The 17509-nt window shown below is 55.8% G+C and overlaps 85 non-coding genes across 85 annotated transcripts; all 85 read left to right on the plus strand.

The window, feature by feature from the left end:
- The first annotated feature begins 89 nt into the window (after nucleotides 1-89).
- TRNAC-GCA (transfer RNA cysteine (anticodon GCA)) lies at nucleotides 90-161 on the plus strand. Its single transcript has one exon. It is a non-coding gene; the product is annotated as a tRNA-Cys (tRNA).
- A 115-nt stretch (nucleotides 162-276) lies between these two features.
- Nucleotides 277-348, plus strand: TRNAC-GCA (transfer RNA cysteine (anticodon GCA)). The gene has a single exon. It is a non-coding gene; the product is annotated as a tRNA-Cys (tRNA).
- Nucleotides 349-465: 117 nt separating this feature from the next.
- Nucleotides 466-537, plus strand: TRNAC-GCA (transfer RNA cysteine (anticodon GCA)). Its single transcript has one exon. It is a non-coding gene; the product is annotated as a tRNA-Cys (tRNA).
- Nucleotides 538-653: 116 nt separating this feature from the next.
- On the plus strand, nucleotides 654-725 carry TRNAC-GCA (transfer RNA cysteine (anticodon GCA)). The gene has a single exon. It is a non-coding gene; the product is annotated as a tRNA-Cys (tRNA).
- A 116-nt stretch (nucleotides 726-841) lies between these two features.
- On the plus strand, nucleotides 842-913 carry TRNAC-GCA (transfer RNA cysteine (anticodon GCA)). Its single transcript has one exon. It is a non-coding gene; the product is annotated as a tRNA-Cys (tRNA).
- A 480-nt stretch (nucleotides 914-1393) lies between these two features.
- On the plus strand, nucleotides 1394-1465 carry TRNAC-GCA (transfer RNA cysteine (anticodon GCA)). Its single transcript has one exon. It is a non-coding gene; the product is annotated as a tRNA-Cys (tRNA).
- A 476-nt stretch (nucleotides 1466-1941) lies between these two features.
- TRNAC-GCA (transfer RNA cysteine (anticodon GCA)) lies at nucleotides 1942-2013 on the plus strand. The gene has a single exon. It is a non-coding gene; the product is annotated as a tRNA-Cys (tRNA).
- Nucleotides 2014-2128: 115 nt separating this feature from the next.
- Nucleotides 2129-2200, plus strand: TRNAC-GCA (transfer RNA cysteine (anticodon GCA)). The gene has a single exon. It is a non-coding gene; the product is annotated as a tRNA-Cys (tRNA).
- A 116-nt stretch (nucleotides 2201-2316) lies between these two features.
- Nucleotides 2317-2388, plus strand: TRNAC-GCA (transfer RNA cysteine (anticodon GCA)). The gene has a single exon. It is a non-coding gene; the product is annotated as a tRNA-Cys (tRNA).
- Nucleotides 2389-2507: 119 nt separating this feature from the next.
- Nucleotides 2508-2579, plus strand: TRNAC-GCA (transfer RNA cysteine (anticodon GCA)). The gene has a single exon. It is a non-coding gene; the product is annotated as a tRNA-Cys (tRNA).
- A 113-nt stretch (nucleotides 2580-2692) lies between these two features.
- TRNAC-GCA (transfer RNA cysteine (anticodon GCA)) lies at nucleotides 2693-2764 on the plus strand. Its single transcript has one exon. It is a non-coding gene; the product is annotated as a tRNA-Cys (tRNA).
- A 114-nt stretch (nucleotides 2765-2878) lies between these two features.
- TRNAC-GCA (transfer RNA cysteine (anticodon GCA)) lies at nucleotides 2879-2950 on the plus strand. Its single transcript has one exon. It is a non-coding gene; the product is annotated as a tRNA-Cys (tRNA).
- Nucleotides 2951-3064: 114 nt separating this feature from the next.
- Nucleotides 3065-3136, plus strand: TRNAC-GCA (transfer RNA cysteine (anticodon GCA)). The gene has a single exon. It is a non-coding gene; the product is annotated as a tRNA-Cys (tRNA).
- Nucleotides 3137-3260: 124 nt separating this feature from the next.
- TRNAC-GCA (transfer RNA cysteine (anticodon GCA)) lies at nucleotides 3261-3332 on the plus strand. The gene has a single exon. It is a non-coding gene; the product is annotated as a tRNA-Cys (tRNA).
- A 125-nt stretch (nucleotides 3333-3457) lies between these two features.
- On the plus strand, nucleotides 3458-3529 carry TRNAC-GCA (transfer RNA cysteine (anticodon GCA)). Its single transcript has one exon. It is a non-coding gene; the product is annotated as a tRNA-Cys (tRNA).
- A 246-nt stretch (nucleotides 3530-3775) lies between these two features.
- Nucleotides 3776-3847, plus strand: TRNAC-GCA (transfer RNA cysteine (anticodon GCA)). The gene has a single exon. It is a non-coding gene; the product is annotated as a tRNA-Cys (tRNA).
- Nucleotides 3848-3971: 124 nt separating this feature from the next.
- TRNAC-GCA (transfer RNA cysteine (anticodon GCA)) lies at nucleotides 3972-4043 on the plus strand. Its single transcript has one exon. It is a non-coding gene; the product is annotated as a tRNA-Cys (tRNA).
- A 122-nt stretch (nucleotides 4044-4165) lies between these two features.
- On the plus strand, nucleotides 4166-4237 carry TRNAC-GCA (transfer RNA cysteine (anticodon GCA)). Its single transcript has one exon. It is a non-coding gene; the product is annotated as a tRNA-Cys (tRNA).
- Nucleotides 4238-4348: 111 nt separating this feature from the next.
- Nucleotides 4349-4420, plus strand: TRNAC-GCA (transfer RNA cysteine (anticodon GCA)). Its single transcript has one exon. It is a non-coding gene; the product is annotated as a tRNA-Cys (tRNA).
- Nucleotides 4421-4535: 115 nt separating this feature from the next.
- On the plus strand, nucleotides 4536-4607 carry TRNAC-GCA (transfer RNA cysteine (anticodon GCA)). Its single transcript has one exon. It is a non-coding gene; the product is annotated as a tRNA-Cys (tRNA).
- Nucleotides 4608-4727: 120 nt separating this feature from the next.
- Nucleotides 4728-4800, plus strand: TRNAC-GCA (transfer RNA cysteine (anticodon GCA)). The gene has a single exon. It is a non-coding gene; the product is annotated as a tRNA-Cys (tRNA).
- A 117-nt stretch (nucleotides 4801-4917) lies between these two features.
- On the plus strand, nucleotides 4918-4989 carry TRNAC-GCA (transfer RNA cysteine (anticodon GCA)). Its single transcript has one exon. It is a non-coding gene; the product is annotated as a tRNA-Cys (tRNA).
- A 119-nt stretch (nucleotides 4990-5108) lies between these two features.
- TRNAC-GCA (transfer RNA cysteine (anticodon GCA)) lies at nucleotides 5109-5180 on the plus strand. Its single transcript has one exon. It is a non-coding gene; the product is annotated as a tRNA-Cys (tRNA).
- A 120-nt stretch (nucleotides 5181-5300) lies between these two features.
- TRNAC-GCA (transfer RNA cysteine (anticodon GCA)) lies at nucleotides 5301-5372 on the plus strand. The gene has a single exon. It is a non-coding gene; the product is annotated as a tRNA-Cys (tRNA).
- A 116-nt stretch (nucleotides 5373-5488) lies between these two features.
- Nucleotides 5489-5560, plus strand: TRNAC-GCA (transfer RNA cysteine (anticodon GCA)). Its single transcript has one exon. It is a non-coding gene; the product is annotated as a tRNA-Cys (tRNA).
- A 245-nt stretch (nucleotides 5561-5805) lies between these two features.
- On the plus strand, nucleotides 5806-5877 carry TRNAC-GCA (transfer RNA cysteine (anticodon GCA)). Its single transcript has one exon. It is a non-coding gene; the product is annotated as a tRNA-Cys (tRNA).
- Nucleotides 5878-5990: 113 nt separating this feature from the next.
- On the plus strand, nucleotides 5991-6062 carry TRNAC-GCA (transfer RNA cysteine (anticodon GCA)). The gene has a single exon. It is a non-coding gene; the product is annotated as a tRNA-Cys (tRNA).
- Nucleotides 6063-6185: 123 nt separating this feature from the next.
- TRNAC-GCA (transfer RNA cysteine (anticodon GCA)) lies at nucleotides 6186-6257 on the plus strand. The gene has a single exon. It is a non-coding gene; the product is annotated as a tRNA-Cys (tRNA).
- A 111-nt stretch (nucleotides 6258-6368) lies between these two features.
- On the plus strand, nucleotides 6369-6440 carry TRNAC-GCA (transfer RNA cysteine (anticodon GCA)). The gene has a single exon. It is a non-coding gene; the product is annotated as a tRNA-Cys (tRNA).
- Nucleotides 6441-6559: 119 nt separating this feature from the next.
- TRNAC-GCA (transfer RNA cysteine (anticodon GCA)) lies at nucleotides 6560-6632 on the plus strand. Its single transcript has one exon. It is a non-coding gene; the product is annotated as a tRNA-Cys (tRNA).
- A 119-nt stretch (nucleotides 6633-6751) lies between these two features.
- Nucleotides 6752-6823, plus strand: TRNAC-GCA (transfer RNA cysteine (anticodon GCA)). Its single transcript has one exon. It is a non-coding gene; the product is annotated as a tRNA-Cys (tRNA).
- Nucleotides 6824-6942: 119 nt separating this feature from the next.
- TRNAC-GCA (transfer RNA cysteine (anticodon GCA)) lies at nucleotides 6943-7015 on the plus strand. Its single transcript has one exon. It is a non-coding gene; the product is annotated as a tRNA-Cys (tRNA).
- A 118-nt stretch (nucleotides 7016-7133) lies between these two features.
- On the plus strand, nucleotides 7134-7206 carry TRNAC-GCA (transfer RNA cysteine (anticodon GCA)). Its single transcript has one exon. It is a non-coding gene; the product is annotated as a tRNA-Cys (tRNA).
- Nucleotides 7207-7326: 120 nt separating this feature from the next.
- On the plus strand, nucleotides 7327-7398 carry TRNAC-GCA (transfer RNA cysteine (anticodon GCA)). Its single transcript has one exon. It is a non-coding gene; the product is annotated as a tRNA-Cys (tRNA).
- A 123-nt stretch (nucleotides 7399-7521) lies between these two features.
- Nucleotides 7522-7593, plus strand: TRNAC-GCA (transfer RNA cysteine (anticodon GCA)). The gene has a single exon. It is a non-coding gene; the product is annotated as a tRNA-Cys (tRNA).
- A 111-nt stretch (nucleotides 7594-7704) lies between these two features.
- Nucleotides 7705-7776, plus strand: TRNAC-GCA (transfer RNA cysteine (anticodon GCA)). The gene has a single exon. It is a non-coding gene; the product is annotated as a tRNA-Cys (tRNA).
- Nucleotides 7777-7896: 120 nt separating this feature from the next.
- On the plus strand, nucleotides 7897-7969 carry TRNAC-GCA (transfer RNA cysteine (anticodon GCA)). Its single transcript has one exon. It is a non-coding gene; the product is annotated as a tRNA-Cys (tRNA).
- A 119-nt stretch (nucleotides 7970-8088) lies between these two features.
- TRNAC-GCA (transfer RNA cysteine (anticodon GCA)) lies at nucleotides 8089-8160 on the plus strand. Its single transcript has one exon. It is a non-coding gene; the product is annotated as a tRNA-Cys (tRNA).
- Nucleotides 8161-8279: 119 nt separating this feature from the next.
- Nucleotides 8280-8352, plus strand: TRNAC-GCA (transfer RNA cysteine (anticodon GCA)). Its single transcript has one exon. It is a non-coding gene; the product is annotated as a tRNA-Cys (tRNA).
- A 118-nt stretch (nucleotides 8353-8470) lies between these two features.
- On the plus strand, nucleotides 8471-8543 carry TRNAC-GCA (transfer RNA cysteine (anticodon GCA)). The gene has a single exon. It is a non-coding gene; the product is annotated as a tRNA-Cys (tRNA).
- A 120-nt stretch (nucleotides 8544-8663) lies between these two features.
- On the plus strand, nucleotides 8664-8735 carry TRNAC-GCA (transfer RNA cysteine (anticodon GCA)). Its single transcript has one exon. It is a non-coding gene; the product is annotated as a tRNA-Cys (tRNA).
- Nucleotides 8736-8858: 123 nt separating this feature from the next.
- Nucleotides 8859-8930, plus strand: TRNAC-GCA (transfer RNA cysteine (anticodon GCA)). The gene has a single exon. It is a non-coding gene; the product is annotated as a tRNA-Cys (tRNA).
- A 111-nt stretch (nucleotides 8931-9041) lies between these two features.
- Nucleotides 9042-9113, plus strand: TRNAC-GCA (transfer RNA cysteine (anticodon GCA)). The gene has a single exon. It is a non-coding gene; the product is annotated as a tRNA-Cys (tRNA).
- Nucleotides 9114-9233: 120 nt separating this feature from the next.
- TRNAC-GCA (transfer RNA cysteine (anticodon GCA)) lies at nucleotides 9234-9306 on the plus strand. The gene has a single exon. It is a non-coding gene; the product is annotated as a tRNA-Cys (tRNA).
- A 119-nt stretch (nucleotides 9307-9425) lies between these two features.
- Nucleotides 9426-9497, plus strand: TRNAC-GCA (transfer RNA cysteine (anticodon GCA)). Its single transcript has one exon. It is a non-coding gene; the product is annotated as a tRNA-Cys (tRNA).
- Nucleotides 9498-9616: 119 nt separating this feature from the next.
- TRNAC-GCA (transfer RNA cysteine (anticodon GCA)) lies at nucleotides 9617-9689 on the plus strand. Its single transcript has one exon. It is a non-coding gene; the product is annotated as a tRNA-Cys (tRNA).
- Nucleotides 9690-9807: 118 nt separating this feature from the next.
- Nucleotides 9808-9880, plus strand: TRNAC-GCA (transfer RNA cysteine (anticodon GCA)). The gene has a single exon. It is a non-coding gene; the product is annotated as a tRNA-Cys (tRNA).
- Nucleotides 9881-10000: 120 nt separating this feature from the next.
- On the plus strand, nucleotides 10001-10072 carry TRNAC-GCA (transfer RNA cysteine (anticodon GCA)). The gene has a single exon. It is a non-coding gene; the product is annotated as a tRNA-Cys (tRNA).
- Nucleotides 10073-10186: 114 nt separating this feature from the next.
- TRNAC-GCA (transfer RNA cysteine (anticodon GCA)) lies at nucleotides 10187-10258 on the plus strand. The gene has a single exon. It is a non-coding gene; the product is annotated as a tRNA-Cys (tRNA).
- Nucleotides 10259-10384: 126 nt separating this feature from the next.
- TRNAC-GCA (transfer RNA cysteine (anticodon GCA)) lies at nucleotides 10385-10456 on the plus strand. The gene has a single exon. It is a non-coding gene; the product is annotated as a tRNA-Cys (tRNA).
- A 111-nt stretch (nucleotides 10457-10567) lies between these two features.
- TRNAC-GCA (transfer RNA cysteine (anticodon GCA)) lies at nucleotides 10568-10639 on the plus strand. Its single transcript has one exon. It is a non-coding gene; the product is annotated as a tRNA-Cys (tRNA).
- A 120-nt stretch (nucleotides 10640-10759) lies between these two features.
- TRNAC-GCA (transfer RNA cysteine (anticodon GCA)) lies at nucleotides 10760-10832 on the plus strand. Its single transcript has one exon. It is a non-coding gene; the product is annotated as a tRNA-Cys (tRNA).
- A 116-nt stretch (nucleotides 10833-10948) lies between these two features.
- On the plus strand, nucleotides 10949-11020 carry TRNAC-GCA (transfer RNA cysteine (anticodon GCA)). The gene has a single exon. It is a non-coding gene; the product is annotated as a tRNA-Cys (tRNA).
- A 120-nt stretch (nucleotides 11021-11140) lies between these two features.
- On the plus strand, nucleotides 11141-11212 carry TRNAC-GCA (transfer RNA cysteine (anticodon GCA)). The gene has a single exon. It is a non-coding gene; the product is annotated as a tRNA-Cys (tRNA).
- A 246-nt stretch (nucleotides 11213-11458) lies between these two features.
- TRNAC-GCA (transfer RNA cysteine (anticodon GCA)) lies at nucleotides 11459-11530 on the plus strand. The gene has a single exon. It is a non-coding gene; the product is annotated as a tRNA-Cys (tRNA).
- Nucleotides 11531-11652: 122 nt separating this feature from the next.
- On the plus strand, nucleotides 11653-11724 carry TRNAC-GCA (transfer RNA cysteine (anticodon GCA)). Its single transcript has one exon. It is a non-coding gene; the product is annotated as a tRNA-Cys (tRNA).
- Nucleotides 11725-11834: 110 nt separating this feature from the next.
- Nucleotides 11835-11907, plus strand: TRNAC-GCA (transfer RNA cysteine (anticodon GCA)). Its single transcript has one exon. It is a non-coding gene; the product is annotated as a tRNA-Cys (tRNA).
- Nucleotides 11908-12022: 115 nt separating this feature from the next.
- Nucleotides 12023-12094, plus strand: TRNAC-GCA (transfer RNA cysteine (anticodon GCA)). The gene has a single exon. It is a non-coding gene; the product is annotated as a tRNA-Cys (tRNA).
- A 120-nt stretch (nucleotides 12095-12214) lies between these two features.
- TRNAC-GCA (transfer RNA cysteine (anticodon GCA)) lies at nucleotides 12215-12287 on the plus strand. Its single transcript has one exon. It is a non-coding gene; the product is annotated as a tRNA-Cys (tRNA).
- Nucleotides 12288-12404: 117 nt separating this feature from the next.
- Nucleotides 12405-12476, plus strand: TRNAC-GCA (transfer RNA cysteine (anticodon GCA)). Its single transcript has one exon. It is a non-coding gene; the product is annotated as a tRNA-Cys (tRNA).
- Nucleotides 12477-12595: 119 nt separating this feature from the next.
- Nucleotides 12596-12667, plus strand: TRNAC-GCA (transfer RNA cysteine (anticodon GCA)). Its single transcript has one exon. It is a non-coding gene; the product is annotated as a tRNA-Cys (tRNA).
- A 120-nt stretch (nucleotides 12668-12787) lies between these two features.
- Nucleotides 12788-12859, plus strand: TRNAC-GCA (transfer RNA cysteine (anticodon GCA)). Its single transcript has one exon. It is a non-coding gene; the product is annotated as a tRNA-Cys (tRNA).
- A 116-nt stretch (nucleotides 12860-12975) lies between these two features.
- On the plus strand, nucleotides 12976-13047 carry TRNAC-GCA (transfer RNA cysteine (anticodon GCA)). The gene has a single exon. It is a non-coding gene; the product is annotated as a tRNA-Cys (tRNA).
- Nucleotides 13048-13162: 115 nt separating this feature from the next.
- TRNAC-GCA (transfer RNA cysteine (anticodon GCA)) lies at nucleotides 13163-13235 on the plus strand. Its single transcript has one exon. It is a non-coding gene; the product is annotated as a tRNA-Cys (tRNA).
- Nucleotides 13236-13353: 118 nt separating this feature from the next.
- Nucleotides 13354-13426, plus strand: TRNAC-GCA (transfer RNA cysteine (anticodon GCA)). The gene has a single exon. It is a non-coding gene; the product is annotated as a tRNA-Cys (tRNA).
- Nucleotides 13427-13546: 120 nt separating this feature from the next.
- On the plus strand, nucleotides 13547-13618 carry TRNAC-GCA (transfer RNA cysteine (anticodon GCA)). The gene has a single exon. It is a non-coding gene; the product is annotated as a tRNA-Cys (tRNA).
- Nucleotides 13619-13732: 114 nt separating this feature from the next.
- On the plus strand, nucleotides 13733-13804 carry TRNAS-GCU (transfer RNA serine (anticodon GCU)). The gene has a single exon. It is a non-coding gene; the product is annotated as a tRNA-Ser (tRNA).
- Nucleotides 13805-13931: 127 nt separating this feature from the next.
- On the plus strand, nucleotides 13932-14003 carry TRNAC-GCA (transfer RNA cysteine (anticodon GCA)). The gene has a single exon. It is a non-coding gene; the product is annotated as a tRNA-Cys (tRNA).
- A 111-nt stretch (nucleotides 14004-14114) lies between these two features.
- On the plus strand, nucleotides 14115-14186 carry TRNAC-GCA (transfer RNA cysteine (anticodon GCA)). The gene has a single exon. It is a non-coding gene; the product is annotated as a tRNA-Cys (tRNA).
- A 120-nt stretch (nucleotides 14187-14306) lies between these two features.
- On the plus strand, nucleotides 14307-14379 carry TRNAC-GCA (transfer RNA cysteine (anticodon GCA)). The gene has a single exon. It is a non-coding gene; the product is annotated as a tRNA-Cys (tRNA).
- Nucleotides 14380-14493: 114 nt separating this feature from the next.
- Nucleotides 14494-14565, plus strand: TRNAC-GCA (transfer RNA cysteine (anticodon GCA)). Its single transcript has one exon. It is a non-coding gene; the product is annotated as a tRNA-Cys (tRNA).
- Nucleotides 14566-14692: 127 nt separating this feature from the next.
- TRNAC-GCA (transfer RNA cysteine (anticodon GCA)) lies at nucleotides 14693-14764 on the plus strand. The gene has a single exon. It is a non-coding gene; the product is annotated as a tRNA-Cys (tRNA).
- A 111-nt stretch (nucleotides 14765-14875) lies between these two features.
- Nucleotides 14876-14947, plus strand: TRNAC-GCA (transfer RNA cysteine (anticodon GCA)). Its single transcript has one exon. It is a non-coding gene; the product is annotated as a tRNA-Cys (tRNA).
- Nucleotides 14948-15067: 120 nt separating this feature from the next.
- On the plus strand, nucleotides 15068-15140 carry TRNAC-GCA (transfer RNA cysteine (anticodon GCA)). The gene has a single exon. It is a non-coding gene; the product is annotated as a tRNA-Cys (tRNA).
- A 116-nt stretch (nucleotides 15141-15256) lies between these two features.
- On the plus strand, nucleotides 15257-15328 carry TRNAC-GCA (transfer RNA cysteine (anticodon GCA)). The gene has a single exon. It is a non-coding gene; the product is annotated as a tRNA-Cys (tRNA).
- A 120-nt stretch (nucleotides 15329-15448) lies between these two features.
- On the plus strand, nucleotides 15449-15521 carry TRNAC-GCA (transfer RNA cysteine (anticodon GCA)). Its single transcript has one exon. It is a non-coding gene; the product is annotated as a tRNA-Cys (tRNA).
- Nucleotides 15522-15637: 116 nt separating this feature from the next.
- On the plus strand, nucleotides 15638-15709 carry TRNAC-GCA (transfer RNA cysteine (anticodon GCA)). Its single transcript has one exon. It is a non-coding gene; the product is annotated as a tRNA-Cys (tRNA).
- Nucleotides 15710-15829: 120 nt separating this feature from the next.
- Nucleotides 15830-15901, plus strand: TRNAC-GCA (transfer RNA cysteine (anticodon GCA)). The gene has a single exon. It is a non-coding gene; the product is annotated as a tRNA-Cys (tRNA).
- Nucleotides 15902-16147: 246 nt separating this feature from the next.
- Nucleotides 16148-16219, plus strand: TRNAC-GCA (transfer RNA cysteine (anticodon GCA)). Its single transcript has one exon. It is a non-coding gene; the product is annotated as a tRNA-Cys (tRNA).
- A 122-nt stretch (nucleotides 16220-16341) lies between these two features.
- On the plus strand, nucleotides 16342-16413 carry TRNAC-GCA (transfer RNA cysteine (anticodon GCA)). Its single transcript has one exon. It is a non-coding gene; the product is annotated as a tRNA-Cys (tRNA).
- A 127-nt stretch (nucleotides 16414-16540) lies between these two features.
- TRNAC-GCA (transfer RNA cysteine (anticodon GCA)) lies at nucleotides 16541-16612 on the plus strand. Its single transcript has one exon. It is a non-coding gene; the product is annotated as a tRNA-Cys (tRNA).
- Nucleotides 16613-16723: 111 nt separating this feature from the next.
- On the plus strand, nucleotides 16724-16795 carry TRNAC-GCA (transfer RNA cysteine (anticodon GCA)). Its single transcript has one exon. It is a non-coding gene; the product is annotated as a tRNA-Cys (tRNA).
- A 115-nt stretch (nucleotides 16796-16910) lies between these two features.
- Nucleotides 16911-16982, plus strand: TRNAC-GCA (transfer RNA cysteine (anticodon GCA)). The gene has a single exon. It is a non-coding gene; the product is annotated as a tRNA-Cys (tRNA).
- A 119-nt stretch (nucleotides 16983-17101) lies between these two features.
- On the plus strand, nucleotides 17102-17174 carry TRNAC-GCA (transfer RNA cysteine (anticodon GCA)). The gene has a single exon. It is a non-coding gene; the product is annotated as a tRNA-Cys (tRNA).
- Nucleotides 17175-17294: 120 nt separating this feature from the next.
- On the plus strand, nucleotides 17295-17367 carry TRNAC-GCA (transfer RNA cysteine (anticodon GCA)). Its single transcript has one exon. It is a non-coding gene; the product is annotated as a tRNA-Cys (tRNA).
- Nucleotides 17368-17509: the final 142 nt, after the last annotated feature.

The raw sequence follows: 17509 nt of genomic DNA on the forward strand, positions 1-17509 counted from the left end.
CGAAAAGGGAGAGCCGGCGAGTGTCTTTGCCGATGCCGTCGAGCCGGTTTTGGGAAAAAAAAAAATTCAAAGCGTGACAAAAAGGCGAGGGGGGCATAGCTCAGTGGCAGAGCATTCGACTGCAGATCGAGAGGTCCTCGGTTCAAATCCGGGTGCCCCCTCAGCGTTTTGCCCGCGGTCGCGCCGAAAAGGGAGAGCCGGCGAGTGTCTTTGCCGATGCCGTCGAGCCGGTTTTGGAAAAAAAAAAAAAAATTCAAAGCGTGACGAAAAGGCGAGGGGGGCATAGCTCAGTGGCAGAGCATTCGACTGCAGATCGAGAGGTCCTCGGTTCAAATCCGGGTGCCCCCTCAGCGTTTTGCCGCAGTCGCGCCGAAAAGGGAGAGCCGGCGAGTGTCTTTGCCGATGCCGTCGAGCCGGTTTTGGGAAAAAAAAAAAAAAAAATTCAAAGCGTGACGAAAAGGCGAGGGGGGCATAGCTCAGTGGCAGAGCATTCGACTGCAGATCGAGAGGTCTTCGGTTCAAATCCGGGTGCCCCCTCAGCATTTTGCCTGCGGTCGCGCCGAAAAGGGAGAGCCGGCGAGTGTCTTTGCCGATGCCGTCGAGCCGGTTTTGGGAAAAAAAAAAAAAAATTCAAAGCGTGACGAAAAGGCGAGGGGGGCATAGCTCAGTGGCAGAGCATTCGACTGCAGATCGAGAGGTCCTCGGTTCAAATCCGGGTGCCCCCTCAGCGTTTTGCCCGCGGTCGCGCCGAAAAGGGAGAGCCGGCGAGTGTCTTTGCCGATGCCGTCGAGCCGGTTTTGGGAAAAAAAAAAAAAAATTCAAAGCGTGACGAAATGGCGAGGGGGGCATAGCTCAGTGGCAGAGCATTCGACTGCAGATCGAGAGGTCCTCGGTTCAAATCCGGGTGCCCCCTCAGCGTTTTGCCCGCGGTCGCGCCGAAAAGGGAGAGCCGGCGAGTGTCTTTGCCGATGCCGTCGAGCCGGTTTTGGCAAAAAAAAAAAAAATTCAAAGCGTGACGAAAAGGCGAGGGGGGCATAGCTCAGTGGCAGAGCATTCGACTGCAGATCGAGAAGGTGCCCCCTCAGCGTTTTGCCCGCGGTCGCGCCGAAAAGGGAGAGCCGGCGAGTGTCTTTGCCGATGCCGTCGAGCCGGTTTTGGGAAAAAAAAAAAAAAAAAAAATTCAAAGCGTGACGAAAAGGCGAGGGGGGCATAGCTCAGTGGCAGAGCATTCGACTGCAAATCGAGAGGTCCTCGGTTCAAATGGAGGTGCCCCCTCAGCGTTTTGCCCGCGGTCGCGCCGAAAAGGGAGAGCCGGCGAGTGTCTTAGCCGATGCCGTCGAGCCGGTTTTGGGAAAAAAAAAAAAAAAAATTCAAAGCGTGACGAAAAGGCGAGGGGGGCATAGCTCAGTGGCAGAGCATTCGACTGCAGGTCGAGAGGTCCTCGGTTCAAATCCGGGTGCCCCCTCAGCGTTTTGCCCGCGGTCGCGCCGAAAAGGGAGAGCCGGCGAGTGTCTTTGCCGATGCCGTCGAGCCGGTTTTGGGGAAAAAATAAAAAAAAAATTCAAAGCGTGACGAAAAGGCGAGGGGGGCATAGCTCAGTGGCAGAGCATTCGACTGTAGATCAAGAGGTCCTCGGTTCAAATCCGGGTGCCCCCTCAGCGTTTTGCCCGCGGTCGCGCCGAAAAGGGAGAGCCGGCGATTGTCTTTGCCGATGCCGTCGAGCCGGTTTTGGGAAAAAAAAAAAAAAAAATTCAAAGCGTGACGAAAAGGCGAGGGGGGCATAGCTCAGTGGCAGAGCATTCGACTGCAGATCGAGAGGGTGCCCCCTCAGCGTTTTGCCCGCAGTCGCGCCGAAAAGGGAGAGCCGGCGAGTGTCTTTGCCGATGCCGTCGAGCCGGTTTTGGGAAAAAAAAAAAATTCAAAGCGTGACAAAAAGGCGAGGGGGGCATAGCTCAGTGGCAGAGCATTCGACTGCAGATCGAGAGGTCCTCGGTTCAAATCCGGGTGCCCCCTCAGCGTTTTGCCCGCGGTCGCGCCGAAAAGGGAGAGCCGGCGAGTGTCTTTGCTGATGCCGTCGAGCCGGTTTTGGAAAAAAAAAAAAAAATTCAAAGCGTGACGAAAAGGCGAGGGGGGCATAGCTCAGTGGCAGAGCATTCGACTGCAGATCGAGAGGTCCTCGGTTCAAATCCGGGTGCCCCCTCAGCGTTTTGCCGCAGTCGCGCCGAAAAGGGAGAGCCGGCGAGTGTCTTTGCCGATGCCGTCGAGCCGGTTTTGGGAAAAAAAAAAAAAAAATTCAAAGCGTGACGAAAAGGCGAGGGGGGCATAGCTCAGTGGCAGAGCAATCGACTGCAGATCGAGAGGTCTTCGGTTCAAATCCGGGTGCCCCCTCAGCGTTTTGCCCGCGGTCGCGCCGAAAAGGGAGAGCCGGCGAGTGTCTTTGCCGATGCCGTCGAGCCGGTTTTGGGAAAAAAAAAAAAAAAAAATTCAAAGCTTGACGAAAAGGCAAGGGGGGCATAGCTCAGTGGCAGAGCATTCGACTGCAGATCGAGAGGTCCTCGGTTCAAATCCGGGTGCCCCCTCAGCGTTTTGCCCGCGGTCGCGCCGAAAAGGGAGAGCCGGCGAGTGTCTTTGCCGATGCCGTCGAGCCGGTTTTGGGAAAAAAAAAAAATTCAAAGCGTGACGAAATGGCGAGGGGGGCATAGCTCAGTGGCAGAGCATTCGACTGCAGATCGAGAGGTCCTCGGTTCAAATCCGGGTGCCCCCTCAGCGTTTTGCCCGCGGTCGCGCCGAAAAGGGAGAGCCGGCGAGTGTCTTTGCCGATGCCGTCGAGCCGGTTTTGGAAAAAAAAAAAAAAATCAAAGCGTGACAAAAAGGCGAGGGGGGCATAGCTCAGTGGCAGAGCATTCGACTGCAGATCGAGAGGTCCTCGGTTCAAATCCGGGTGCCCCCTCAGCGTTTTGCCCGCGGTCGCGCCGAAAAGGGAGAGCCGGCGAGTGTCTTTGCCGATGCCGTCGAGCCGGTTTTGGAAAAAAAAAAAAAAATCAAAGCGTGACAAAAAGGCGAGGGGGGCATAGCTCAGTGGCAGAGCATTCGACTGCAGATCGAGAGGTCCTCGGTTCAAATCCGGATGCCCCCTCAGCGTTTTGCCCGCGGTCGCGCCGAAAAGGGAGAGCCGGCGAGTGTCTTTGCCGATGCCGTCGAGCCGGTTTTGGGAAAAAAAAAAAAAAAAAAAAAAATTCAAAGCGTGACGAAAAGGCGAGGGGGGCATAGCTCAGTGGCAGAGCATTCGACTGCAGATCGAGAGGTCCTCGGTTCAAATCCGGGTGCCCCCTCAGCGTTTTGCCCGCGGTCGCGCCGAAAAGGGAGAGCCGGCGAGTGTCTTTGCCGATGCCGTCGAGCCGGTTTTGGGAAGAAAAAAAAAAAAAAAAAAAAATTCAAAGCGTGACGAAATGGCGAGGGGGGCATAGCTCAGTGGCAGAGCATTCGACTGCAGATCGAGAGGTCCTCGGTTCAAATCCGGGTGCCCCCTCAGCCTTTTGCCCGCGGTCGCGCCGAAAAGGGAGAGCAGGCGAGTGTCTTTGCCGATGCCGTCGAGCCGGTTTTGGGAAAAAAACGCTGAGGGGGCACCCGGATCCTCGGTTCAAATCCGGGTGCCCCCTCAGCGTTTTGCCCGCGGTCGCGCCGAAAAGGGAGAGTCGGCGAGTGTCTTTGCCGATGCCGTCGAGCCGGTTTTGGAAAAAAAAATAAAAAATTCAAAGCACGACAAAAAGGCGAGGGGGGCATAGCTCAGTGGCAGAGCATTCGACTGCAGATCGAGAGGTCCTCGGTTCAAATCCGGGTGCCCCCTCAGCGTTTTGCCCGCGGTCGCGCCGAAAAGGGAGAGCCGGCGAGTGTCGATGCCGTCGAGCCAGTTTTGGGAAAAAAAAAAAAAAAAAAAAAAAAAAAAATTCAAAGCGTGACGAAAAGGCGAGGGGGGCATAGCTCAGTGGCAGAGCATTCGACTGCAGATCGAGAGGTCCTCGGTTCAAATCCGGGTGCCCCCTCAGCGTTTTGCCCGCGGTCGCGCCGAAAAGGGAGAGCCGGCGAGTGTCTTTGCCGATGCCGTCGAGCCGGTTTTGGGAAGAAAAAAAAAAAAAAAAAATTCAAAGCGTGACGAAATGGCGAGGGGGGCATAGCTCAGTGGCAGAGCATTCGACTGCAGATCGAGAGGTCCTCGGTTCAAATCCGGGTGCCCCCTCAGCGTTTTGCCCGCGGTCGCGCCGAAAAGGGAGAGCCGGCGAGTGTCTTTGCCGATGCCGTTGAGCCGGTTTTGGGAAAAAAAAAATTCAAAGCGTGACGAAAAGGTGAGGGGGGCATAGCTCAGTGGCAGAGCATTCGACTGCAGATCGAGAGGTCCTCGGTTCAAATCCGGGTGCCCCCTCAGCGTTTTGCCCGCGGTCGCGCCGAAAAGGGAGAGCCGGCGAGTGTCTTTGCTGATGCCGTCGAGCCGGTTTTGGGAAAAAAAAAAAAAATTCAAAGCATGACGAAAAGGCGAGGGGGGCATAGCTCAGTGGCAGAGCATTCGACTGCAGATCAAGAGGTCCTCGGTTCAAATCCGGGTGCCCCCTCAGCGTTTTGCCCGCGGTCGCGCCGAAAAGGGAGAGCCGGCGAGTGTCTTTGCCGATGCCGTCGAGCCGGTTTTGGGGAAAAAAAAAAAAAAAAAAATTCAAAGCGTGACGAAAAGGCGAGGGTGGCATAGCTCAGTGGCAGAGCATTCGACTGCAGATCGAGAGGTCCTCGGTTCAAATCCGAGTGCCCCCTCAGCGTTTTGCCCGCGGTCGCGCCGAAAAGGGAGAGCCGGCGAGTGTCTTTGCCGATGCCGTCGAGCCGGTTTTGGGGAAAAAAAAAAAAAAATTCAAAGCGTGACAAAAAGGTGAGGGGGGCATAGCTCAGTGGCAGAGCATTCGACTGCAGATCGGGAGGTTCTCGGTTCAAATCCGGGTGCCCCCTCAGCGTTTTGCCCGCGGTCGCGCCGAAAAGGGAGAGCCGGCGAGTGTCTTTGCCGATGCCGTCGAGCCGGTTTTGGGGAAAAAAAAAAAAAAAAATTCACAGCTTGACAAAAAGGCGAGGGGGGCATAGCTCAGTGGCAGAGCATTCGACTGCAGATCGAGAGGTCCTCGGTTCAAATCCGCGTGCCCCCTCAGCGTTTTGCCCGCGGTCGCGCCGAAAAGGGAGAGCCGGCGAGTGTCTTTGCCGATGCCGTCGAGCTGGTTTTGGGGAAAAAAAAAAAAAAAAAATTCAAAGCATGACGTAAAGGCGAGGGGGGCATAGCTCAGTGGCAGAGCATTCGACTGCAGATCGAGAGGTCCTCGGTTCAAATCCGGGTGCCCCCTCAGCGTTTTGCCCGCGGTCGCGCCGAAAAGGGAGAGTCGGCGAGTGTCTTTGCCGATGCCGTCGAGCCGGTTTTGGAAAAAAAAAAAAAAAATTCAAAGCATGACGAAAAGGCGAGGGGGGCATAGCTCAGTGGCAGAGCATTCGACTGCAGATCGAGAGGTCCTCAGTTCAAATCCGGGTGCCCCCTCAGCGTTTTGCCCGCGGTCGCGCCGAAAAGGGAGAGCCGGCGAGTGTCTTTGCCGATGCCGTCGAGCCGGTTTTGGGAAAAAAACGCTGAGGGGGCACCCGGATCCTCGGTTCAAATCCGGGTGCCCCCTCAGCGTTTTGCCCGCGGTCGCGCCGAAAAGGGAGAGTCGGCGAGTGTCTTTGCCGATGCCGTCGAGCCGGTTTTGGAAAAAAAAAAAAAAATTCAAAGCATGACGAAAAGGCGAGGGGGGCATAGCTCAGTGGCAGAGCATTCGACTGCAGATCGAGAGGTCCTCGGTTCAAATCCGGGTGCTCCCTCAGCGTTTTGCCCGCGGTCGCGCCGAAAAGGGAGAGCCGGCGAGTGTCTTTGCCGATGCCGTCGAGCCGGTTTTGAGAAAAAAAAAAAATTCAAAGCGTGACGAAAAGGCGAGGGGGGCATAGCTCAGTGGCAGAGCATTCGACTGCAGATCGAGAGGTCCTCGGTTCAAATCCGGGTGCCCCCTCAGCTTTTTGCCCGCGGTCGCGCCGAAAAGGGAGAGCCGGCGAGTGTCTTTGCCGATGCCGTCGAGCCGGTTTTGGGAAGAAAAAAAAAAAAAAAAAAATTCAAAGCGTGACGAAATGGCGAGGGGGGCATAGCTCAGTGGCAGAGCATTCGACTGCAGATCGAGAGGTCCTCGGTTCAAATCCGGGTGCCCCCTCAGCGTTTTGCCCGCGGTCGCGCCGAAAAGAGAGAGCCGGCGAGTGTCTTTGCCGATGCCGTCGAGCCGGTTTTGGGAAAAAAAAAATTCAAAGCGTGACGAAAAGGCGAGGGGGGCATAGCTCAGTGGCAGAGCATTCGACTGCAGTTTGAGAGGTCCTCGGTTCAAATCCGGGTGCCCCCTCAGCGTTTTGCCCGCGGTCGCGCCGAAAAGGGAGAGCCGGCGAGTGTCTTTGCCGATGCCGTCGAGCCGGTTTTGGGGAAAAAAAAAAAAAAAAAATTCAAAGCGTGACGAAAAGGCGAGGGTGGCATAGCTCAGTGGCAGAGCATTCGACTGCAGATCGAGAGGTCCTCGGTTCAAATCCGAGTGCCCCCTCAGCGTTTTGCCCGCGGTCGCGCCGAAAAGGGAGAGCCGGCGAGTGTCTTTGCCGATGCCGTCGAGCCGGTTTTGGGGAAAAAAAAAAAAAAAAATTCACAGCTTGACAAAAAAGCGAGGGGGGCATAGCTCAGTGGCAGAGCATTCGACTGCAGATCGAGAGGTCCTCGGTTCAAATCCGCGTGCCCCCTCAGCGTTTTGCCCGCGGTCGCGCCGAAAAGGGAGAGCCGGCGAGTGTCTTTGCCGATGCCGTCGAGCTGGTTTTGGGGAAAAAAAAAAAAAAAAATTCAAAGCATGACGAAAAGGCGAGGGGGGCATAGCTCAGTGGCAGAGCATTCGACTGCAGATCGAGAGGTCCTCAGGTTCAAATCCGGGTGCCCCCTCAGCGTTTTGCCCGCGGTCGCGCCGAAAAGGGAGAGCCGGCGAGTGTCTTTGCCGATGCCGTCGAGCCGGTTTTGGGAAAAAAAAAAAAAAAAATTCAAAGCGTGACGAAAAGGCGAGGGGGGCATAGCTCAGTGGCAGAGCATTCGACTGCAGATCGAGAGGTCCTCAGGTTCAAATCCGGGTGCCCCCTCAGCGTTTTGCCCGCGGTCGCGCCGAAAAGGGAGAGCCGGCGAGTGTCTTTGCCGATGCCGTCGAGCCGGTTTTGGGAAAAAAAAAAAAAAAAAAATTCAAAGCGTGACGAAAAGGCGAGGGGGGCATAGCTCAGTGGCAGAGCATTCGACTGCAGATCGAGAGGTCCTCGGTTCAAATCCGGGTGCCCCCTCAGCTTTTTGCCCGCGGTCGCGCCGAAAAGGGAGAGCCGGCGAGTGTCTTTGCCGATGCCGTCGAGCCGGTTTTGGGAAGAAAAAAAAAAAAAAAAAAATTCAAAGCGTGACGAAATGGCGAGGGGGGCATAGCTCAGTGGCAGAGCATTCGACTGCAGATCGAGAGGTCCTCGGTTCAAATCCGGGTGCCCCCTCAGCGTTTTGCCCGCGGTCGCGCCGAAAAGAGAGAGCCGGCGAGTGTCTTTGCCGATGCCGTCGAGCCGGTTTTGGGAAAAAAAAAATTCAAAGCGTGACGAAAAGGCGAGGGGGGCATAGCTCAGTGGCAGAGCATTCGACTGCAGTTTGAGAGGTCCTCGGTTCAAATCCGGGTGCCCCCTCAGCGTTTTGCCCGCGGTCGCGCCGAAAAGGGAGAGCCGGCGAGTGTCTTTGCCGATGCCGTCGAGCCGGTTTTGGGGAAAAAAAAAAAAAAAAAAATTCAAAGCGTGACGAAAAGGCGAGGGTGGCATAGCTCAGTGGCAGAGCATTCGACTGCAGATCGAGAGGTCCTCGGTTCAAATCCGAGTGCCCCCTCAGCGTTTTGCCCGCGGTCGCGCCGAAAAGGGAGAGCCGGCGAGTGTCTTTGCCGATGCCGTCGAGCCGGTTTTGGGGAAAAAAAAAAAAAAAAATTCACAGCTTGACAAAAAAGCGAGGGGGGCATAGCTCAGTGGCAGAGCATTCGACTGCAGATCGAGAGGTCCTCGGTTCAAATCCGCGTGCCCCCTCAGCGTTTTGCCCGCGGTCGCGCCGAAAAGGGAGAGCCGGCGAGTGTCTTTGCCGATGCCGTCGAGCTGGTTTTGGGGAAAAAAAAAAAAAAAAATTCAAAGCATGACGAAAAGGCGAGGGGGGCATAGCTCAGTGGCAGAGCATTCGACTGCAGATCGAGAGGTCCTCAGGTTCAAATCCGGGTGCCCCCTCAGCGTTTTGCCCGCGGTCGCGCCGAAAAGGGAGAGCCGGCGAGTGTCTTTGCCGATGCCGTCGAGCCGGTTTTGGGAAAAAAAAAAAAAAAAATTCAAAGCGTGACGAAAAGGCGAGGGGGGCATAGCTCAGTGGCAGAGCATTCGACTGCAGATCGAGAGGTCCTCAGGTTCAAATCCGGGTGCCCCCTCAGCGTTTTGCCCGCGGTCGCGCCGAAAAGGGAGAGCCGGCGAGTGTCTTTGCCGATGCCGTCGAGCCGGTTTTGGGAAAAAAAAAAAAAAAAAAATTCAAAGCGTGACGAAAAGGCGAGGGGGGCATAGCTCAGTGGCAGAGCATTCGACTGCAGATCGAGAGGTCCTCGGTTCAAATCCGGGTGCCCCCTCAGCTTTTTGCCCGCGGTCGCGCCGAAAAGGGAGAGCCGGCGAGTGTCTTTGCCGATGCCGTCGAGCCGGTTTTGGGAAGAAAAAAAAAAAAAAAAAAATTCAAAGCGTGACGAAATGGCGAGGGGGGCATAGCTCAGTGGCAGAGCATTCGACTGCAGATCGAGAGGTCCTCGGTTCAAATCCGGGTGCCCCCTCAGCGTTTTGCCCGCGGTCGCGCCGAAAAGAGAGAGCCGGCGAGTGTCTTTGCCGATGCCGTCGAGCCGGTTTTGGGAAAAAAAAAATTCAAAGCGTGACGAAAAGGCGAGGGGGGCATAGCTCAGTGGCAGAGCATTCGACTGCAGTTTGAGAGGTCCTCGGTTCAAATCCGGGTGCCCCCTCAGCGTTTTGCCCGCGGTCGCGCCGAAAAGGGAGAGCCGGCGAGTGTCTTTGCCGATGCCGTCGAGCCGGTTTTGGGGAAAAAAAAAAAAAAAAAAATTCAAAGCGTGACGAAAAGGCGAGGGTGGCATAGCTCAGTGGCAGAGCATTCGACTGCAGATCGAGAGGTCCTCGGTTCAAATCCGAGTGCCCCCTCAGCGTTTTGCCCGCGGTCGCGCCGAAAAGGGAGAGCCGGCGAGTGTCTTTGCCGATGCCGTCGAGCCGGTTTTGGGGAAAAAAAAAAAAAAAAATTCACAGCTTGACAAAAAAGCGAGGGGGGCATAGCTCAGTGGCAGAGCATTCGACTGCAGATCGAGAGGTCCTCGGTTCAAATCCGCGTGCCCCCTCAGCGTTTTGCCCGCGGTCGCGCCGAAAAGGGAGAGCCGGCGAGTGTCTTTGCCGATGCCGTCGAGCTGGTTTTGGGGAAAAAAAAAAAAAAAAATTCAAAGCATGACGAAAAGGCGAGGGGGGCATAGCTCAGTGGCAGAGCATTCGACTGCAGATCGAGAGGTCCTCAGGTTCAAATCCGGGTGCCCCCTCAGCGTTTTGCCCGCGGTCGCGCCGAAAAGGGAGAGCCGGCGAGTGTCTTTGCCGATGCCGTCGAGCCGGTTTTGGGAAAAAAAAAAAAAAAAATTCAAAGCGTGACGAAAAGGCGAGGGGGGCATAGCTCAGTGGCAGAGCATTCGACTGCAGATCGAGAGGTCCTCAGGTTCAAATCCGGGTGCCCCCTCAGCGTTTTGCCCGCGGTCGCGCCGAAAAGGGAGAGCCGGCGAGTGTCTTTGCCGATGCCGTCGAGCCGGTTTTGGGAAAAAAAAAAAAAAAAAAATTCAAAGCGTGACGAAAAGGCGAGGGGGGCATAGCTCAGTGGCAGAGCATTCGACTGCAGATCGAGAGGTCCTCGGTTCAAATCCGGGTGCCCCCTCAGCGTTTTGCCCGCGGTCGCGCCGAAAAGGGAGAGCCGGCGAGTGTCTTTGCCGATGCCGTCGAGCCGGTTTTGGAAAAAAAAAAAAAATTCAAAGCATGACGAAAAGGCGAGGGGGGCATAGCTCAGTGGCAGAGCATTCGACTGCAGATCGAGAGGTCCTCGGTTCAAATCCGGGTGCCCCCTCAGCGTTTTGCCCGCGGTCGCGCCGAAAAGGGAGAGCCGGCGAGTGTCTTTGCCGATGCCGTCGAGCCGGTTTTGGGAAGAAGAAGAAAAAAAAAAAAAAAATTCAAAGCATGACGAAATGGCGAGGGGGGCATAGCTCAGTGGCAGAGCATTCGACTGCAGATCGAGAGGTCCTCGGTTCAAATCCGGGTGCCCCCTCAGCGTTTTGCCCGCGGTCGCGCCGAAAAGGGAGAGCCGGCGAGTGTCTTTGCCGATGCCGTCGAGCCGGTTTTGGGAAAAAAAAAATTCAAAGCATGACGAAAAGGCGAGGGGGGCATAGCTCAGTGGCAGAGCATTCGACTGCAGATCGAGAGGTCCTCGGTTCAAATCCGGGTGCCCCCTCAGCGTTTTGCCCGCGGTCGCGCCGAAAAGGGAGAGCCGGCGAGTGTCTTTGCCGATGCCGTCGAGCCGGTTTTGGGGAAAAAAAAAAAAAAAAAAATTCAAAGCGTGACGAAAAGACGAGGGTGGCATAGCTCAGTGGCAGAGCATTCGATTGCAGATCGAGAGGTCCTCGGTTCAAATCCGAGTGCCCCCTCAGCGTTTTGCCCGCGGTCGCCCCGAAAAGGGAGAGTCGGCGAGTGTCTTTGCCGATGCCGTCGAGCCGGTTTTGGAAAAAAAAAAAAAAAATTCAAAGCATGACGAAAAGGCGAGGGGGGCATAGCTCAGTGGCAGAGCATTCGACTGCAGATCGAGAGGTCCTCGGTTCAAATCCGGGTGCCCCCTCAGCGTTTTGCCCGCGGTCGCGCCGAAAAGGGAGAGCCGGCGAGTGTCTTTGCCGATGCCGTCGAGCCGGTTTTGGGAAAAAAAAAAAAAAAAAAATTCAAAGCGTGACAAAAAGGCGAGGGGGGCATAGCTCAGTGGCAGAGCATTCGACTGCAGATCGAGAGGTCCTCGGTTCAAATCCGGGTGCCCCCTCAGCGCTTTGCCCGCGGTCGCGCCGAAAAGGGAGAGCCGGCGAGTGTCTTTGCCGATGCCGTCGAGCCGGTTTTGGGAAAAAAACGCTGAGGGGGCATCCGGATCCTCGGTTCAAATCCGGGTGCCCCCTCAGCGTTTTGCCCGCGGTCGCGCCGAAAAGGGAGAGTCGGCGAGTGTCTTTGCCGATGCCGTCGAGCCGGTTTTGGAAAAAAAAAAAAAAAATTCAAAGCATGACGAAAAGGCGAGGGGGGCATAGCTCAGTGGCAGAGCATTCGACTGCAGATCGAGAGGTCCTCGGTTCAAATCCGGGTGCCCCCTCAGCGTTTTGCCCGCGGTCGCGCCGAAAAGGTAGAGCCGGCGAGTGTCTTTGCCGATGCCGTCGAGCCGGTTTTGGGAAAAAAAAAAAAAAAAAAAAATTCAAAGCGTGACGAAATGGCGAGGGGGGCATAGCTCAGTGGCAGAGCATTCGACTGCAGATCGAGAGGTCCTCGGTTCAAATCCGGGTGCCCCCTCAGCGTTTTGCCCGCGGTCGCGCCGAAAAGGGAGAGCCGGCGAGTGTCTTTGCCGATGCCGTTGAGCCGGTTTTGGGAAAAAAAAAATTCAAAGCGTGACGAAAAGGTGAGGGGGTCATAACTCAGTGGCAGAGCATTCGACTGCAGATCGAGAGGTCCTCGGTTCAAATCCGGGTGCCCCCTCAGCGTTTTGCCCGCGGTCGCGCCGAAAAGGGAGAGCCGGCGAGTGTCTTTGCTGATGCCGTCGAGCCGGTTTTGGGAAAAAAAAAAAAAATTCAAAGCATGACGAAAAGGCGAGGGGGGCATAGCTCAGTGGCAGAGCATTCGACTGCAGATCGAGAGGTCCTCGGTTCAAATCCGGGTGCCCCCTCAGCGTTTTGCCCGCGGTCGCGCCGAAAAGGGAGAGCCGGCGAGTGTCTTTGCCGATGCCGTCGAGCCGGTTTTGGGGAAAAAAAAAAAAAAAAAAATTCAAAGCGTGACGAAAAGGCGAGGGTGGCATAGCTCAGTGGCAGAGCATTCGACTGCAGATCGAGAGGTCCTCGGTTCAAATCCGAGTGCCCCCTCAGCGTTTTGCCCGCGGTCGCGCCGAAAAGGGAGAGCCGGCGAGTGTCTTTGCCGATGCCGTCGAGCCGGTTTTGGGGAAAAAAAAAAAAAAATTCAAAGCGTGACAAAAAGGTGAGGGGGGCATAGCTCAGTGGCAGAGCATTCGACTGCAGATCGGGAGGTTCTCGGTTCAAATCCGGGTGCCCCCTCAGCGTTTTGCCCGCGGTCGCGCCGAAAAGGGAGAGCCGGCGAGTGTCTTTGCCGATGCCGTCGAGCCGGTTTTGGGGAAAAAAAAAAAAAAAAATTCACAGCTTGACAAAAAGGCGAGGGGGGCATAGCTCAGTGGCAGAGCATTCGACTGCAGATCGAGAGGTCCTCGGTTCAAATCCGCGTGCCCCCTCAGCGTTTTGCCCGCGGTCGCGCCGAAAAGGGAGAGCCGGCGAGTGTCTTTGCCGATGCCGTCGAGCTGGTTTTGGGGAAAAAAAAAAAAAAAAAATTCAAAGCATGACGAAAAGGCGAGGGGGGCATAGCTCAGTGGCAGAGCATTCGACTGCAGATCGAGAGGTCCTCGGTTCAAATCCGGGTGCCCCCTCAGCGTTTTGCCCGCGGTCGCGCCGAAAAGGGAGAGTTGGCGAGTGTCTTTGCCGATGCCGTCGAGCCGGTTTTGGAAAAAAAAAAAAAAAATTCAAAGCATGACGAAAAGGCGAGGGGGGCATAGCTCAGTGGCAGAGCATTCGACTGCAGATCGAGAGGTCCTCAGTTCAAATCAGGGTGCCCCCTCACCATTTTGCCCGCGGTCGCGCCGAAAAGGGAGAGCCGGCGAGTGTCTTTGCCGATGCCGTCGAGCCGGTTTTGGGAAAAAAAAAAAAAATTCAAAGCGTGACGAAAAGGCGAGGGGGGCATAGCTCAGTGGCAGAGCATTCGACTGCAGATCGAGAGGTCCTCAGGTTCAAATCCGGGTGCCCCCTCAGCGTTTTGCCCGCGGTCGCGCCGAAAAGGGAGAGCCGGCGAGTGTCTTTGCCGATGCCGTCGAGCCGGTTTTGGGAAAAAAAAAAAAAAAAATTCAAAGCGTGACGAAAAGGCGAGGGGGGCATAGCTCAGTGGCAGAGCATTCGACTGCAGATCGAGAGGTCCTCAGGTTCAAATCCGGGTGCCCCCTCAGCGTTTTGCCCGCGGTCGCGCCGAAAAGGGAGAGCCGGCGAGTGTCTTTGCCGATGCCGTCGAGCCGGTTTTGGGAAAAAAAAAAAAAAAAAAATTCAAAGCGTGACGAAAAGGCGAGGGGGGCATAGCTCAGTGGCAGAGCATTCGACTGCAGATCGAGAGGTCCTCGGTTCAAATCCGGGTGCCCCCTCAGCGTTTTGCCCGCGGTCGCGCCGAAAAGGGAGAGCCGGCGAGTGTCTTTGCCGATGCCGTCGAGCCGGTTTTGGAAAAAAAAAAAAAATTCAAAGCATGACGAAAAGGCGAGGGGGGCATAGCTCAGTGGCAGAGCATTCGACTGCTGATCGAGAGGTCCTCGGTTCAAATCCGGGTGCCCCCTCAGCGTTTTGCCCGCGGTCGCGCCGAAAAGGGAGAGCCGGCGAGTGTCTTTGCCGATGCCGTCGAGCCGGTTTTGGGAAGAAGAAGAAAAAAAAAAAAAAAAATTCAAAGCATGACGAAATGGCGAGGGGGGCATAGCTCAGTGGCAGAGCATTCGACTGCAGATCGAGAGGTCCTCGGTTCAAATCCGGGTGCCCCCTCAGCGTTTTGCCCGCGGTCGCGCCGAAAAGGGAGAGCCGGCGAGTGTCTTTGCCGATGCCGTCGAGCCGGTTTTGGGAAAAAAAAAATTCAAAGCATGACGAAAAGGCGAGGGGGGCATAGCTCAGTGGCAGAGCATTCGATTGCAGATCGAGAGGTCCTCGGTTCAAATCCGGGTGCCCCCTCAGCGTTTTGCCCGCGGTCGCGCCGAAAAGGGAGAGCCGGCGAGTGTCTTTGCCGATGCCGTCGAGCCGGTTTTGGGGAAAAAAAAAAAAAAAAAAATTCAAAGCGTGACGAAAAGGCGAGGGTGGCATAGCTCAGTGGCAGAGCATTCGATTGCAGATCGAGAGGTCCTCGGTTCAAATCCGAGTGCCCCCTCAGCGTTTTGCCCGCGGTCGCCCCGAAAAGGGAGAGTCGGCGAGTGTCTTTGCCGATGCCGTCGAGCCGGTTTTGGAAAAAAAAAAAAAATTCAAAGCATGACGAAAAGGCGAGGGGAGCATAGCTCAGTGGCAGAGCATTCGACTGCAGATCGAGAGGTCCTCGGTTCAAATCCGGGTGCCCCCTCAGCGTTTTGCCCGCGGTCGCGCCGAAAAGGGAGAGCCGGCGAGTGTCTTTGCCGATGCCGTCGAGCCGGTTTTGGGAAGAAGAAGAAAAAAAAAAAAAAAAATTCAAAGCATGACGAAATGGCGAGGGGGGCATAGCTCAGTGGCAGAGCATTCGACTGCAGATCGAGAGGTCCTCGGTTCAAATCCGGGTGCCCCCTCAGCGTTTTGCCCGCGGTCGCGCCGAAAAGGGAGAGCCGGCGAGTGTCTTTGCCGATGCCGTCGAGCCGGTTTTGGGAAAAAAAAAATTCAAAGCATGACGAAAAGGCGAGGGGGGCATAGCTCAGTGGCAGAGCATTCGACTGCAGATCGAGTGGTCCTCGGTTCAAATCCGGGTGCCCCCTCAGCGTTTTGCCCGCGGTCGCGCCGAAAAGGGAGAGCCGGCGAGTGTCTTTGCCGATGCCGTCGAGCCGGTTTTGGGGAAAAAAAAAAAAAAAAAAATTCAAAGCGTGACGAAAAGGCGAGGGTGGCATAGCTCAGTGGCAGAGCATTCGATTGCAGATCGAGAGGTCCTCGGTTCAAATCCGAGTGCCCCCTCAGCGTTTTGCCCGCGGTCGCCCCGAAAAGGGAGAGTCGGCGAGTGTCTTTGCCGATGCCGTCGAGCCGGTTTTGGAAAAAAAAAAAAAAAATTCAAAGCATGACGAAAAGGCGAGGGGGGCATAGCTCAGTGGCAGAGCATTCGACTGCAGATCGAGTGGTCCTCGGTTCAAATCCGGGTGCCCCCTCAGCGTTTTGCCCGCGGTCGCGCCGAAAAGGGAGAGCCGGCGAGTGTCTTTGCCGATGCCGTCGAGCCGGTTTTGGGGAAAAAAAAAAAAAAAAAAATTCAAAGCGTGACGAAAAGGCGAGGGTGGCATAGCTCAGTGGCAGAGCATTCGATTGCAGATCGAGAGGTCCTCGGTTCAAATCCGAGTGCCCCCTCAGCGTTTTGCCCGCGGTCGCCCCGAAAAGGGAGAGTCGGCGAGTGTCTTTGCCGATGCCGTCGAGCCGGTTTTGGAAAAAAAAAAAAAAAATTCAAAGCATGACGAAAAGGCGAGGGGGGCATAGCTCAGTGGCAGAGCATTCGACTGCAGATCGAGAGGTCCTCGGTTCAAATCCGGGTGCCCCCTCAGCGTTTTGCCCGCGGTCGCGCCGAAAAGGGAGAGCCGGCGAGTGTCTTTGCCGATGCCGTCGAGCCGGTTTTGGGAAAAAAAAAAAAAAAAAAATTCAAAGCGTGACAAAAAGGCGAGGGGGGCATAGCTCAGTGGCAGAGCATTCGACTGCAGATCGAGAGGTCCTCGGTTCAAATCCGGGTGCCCCCTCAGCGCTTTGCCCGCGGTCGCGCCGAAAAGGGAGAGCCGGCGAGTGTCTTTGCCGATGCCGTCGAGCCGGTTTTGGGAAAAAAACGCTGAGGGGGCATCCGGATCCTCGGTTCAAATCCGGGTGCCCCCTCAGCGTTTTGCCCGCGGTCGCGCCGAAAAGGGAGAGTCGGCGAGTGTCTTTGCCGATGCCGTCGAGCCGGTTTTGGAAAAAAAAAAAAAAAATTCAAAGCATGACGAAAAGGCGAGGGGGGCATAGCTCAGTGGCAGAGCATTCGACTGCAGATCAAGAGGTCCTCGGTTCAAATCCGGGTGCCCCCTCAGCGTTTTGCCCGCGGTCGCGCCGAAAAGGGAGAGCCGGCGAGTGTCTTTGCCGATGCCGTCGAGCCGGTTTTGGGAAAAAAAAAAAAAAAAAAAAATTCAAAGCGTGACGAAAAGGCGAGGGGGGCATAGCTCAGTGGCAGAGCATTCGACTGCAGATCGAGAGGTCCTCGGTTCAAATCCGGGTGCCCCCTCAGCGTTTTGCCCGCGGTCGCGCCGAAAAGGGAGAGCCGGCGAGTGTCTTTGCCGATGCCGTTGAGCCGGTTTTGGGAAGAAAAAAAAAAAAAAAAAAAAAAATTCAAAGCGTGACGAAATGGCGAGGGGGGCATAGCTCAGTGGCAGAGCATTCGACTGCAGATCGAGAGGTCCTCGGTTCAAATCCGGGTGCCCCCTCAGCGTTTTGCCCGCGGTCGCGCCGAAAAGGGAGAGCCGGCGAGTGTCTTTGCCGATGCCGTCGAGCCGGTTTTGGGAAAAAAAAAATTCAAAGCGTGATGAAAAGGTCAGGGGGGCATAGCTCAGTGGCAGAGCATTCGACTGCAGATCGAGAGGTCCTCGGTTCAAATCCGGGTGCCCCCTCAGCGTTTTGCCCGCGGTCGCGCCGAAAAGGGAGAGCCGGCGAGTGTCATTGCCGATGCCGTCGAGCCGGTTTTGGGAAAAAAATAAAAAATTCAATGCGTGACGAAAAGGCGAGGGGGGCATAGCTCAGTGGCAGAGCATTCGACTGCAGATCGAGAGGTCCTCGGTTCAAATCCGGGTGCCCCCTCAGCGTTTTGCCCGCGGTCGCGCCGAAAAGGGAGAGCCGGCGAGTGTCTTTGCCGATGCCGTCGAGCCGGTTTTGGGGAAAAAAAAAAAAAAAAAATTCAAAGCGTGACGAAAAGGCGAGGGTGGCATAGCTCAGTGGCAGAGCATTCGACTGCAGATCGAGAGGTCCTCGGTTCAAATCCGAGTGCCCCCTCAGCGTTTTGCCCGCGGTCGCGCCGAAAAGGGAGAGCCGGCGAGTGTCTTTGCCGATGCCGTCGAGCCGGTTTTGGGGAAAAAAAAAAAAAAAAAAATTCAAAGCGTGACGAAAAGGCGAGGGTGGCATAGCTCAGTGGCAGAGCATTCGATTGCAGATCGAGAGGTCCTCGGTTCAAATCCGAGTGCCCCCTCAGCGTTTTGCCCGCGGTCGCCCCGAAAAGGGAGAGTCGGCGAGTGTCTTTGCCGATGCCGTCGAGCCGGTTTTGGAAAAAAAAAAAAAAAATTCAAAGCATGACGAAAAGGCGAGGGGGGAAAAACTCAGTGGCAGAGCAT

The sequence above is a fragment of the Aquarana catesbeiana genome, linkage group LG06 (genome assembly GCF_042186555.1).
Source record: "Aquarana catesbeiana isolate 2022-GZ linkage group LG06, ASM4218655v1, whole genome shotgun sequence".
NCBI lineage: Eukaryota > Metazoa > Chordata > Amphibia > Anura > Ranidae > Aquarana > Aquarana catesbeiana.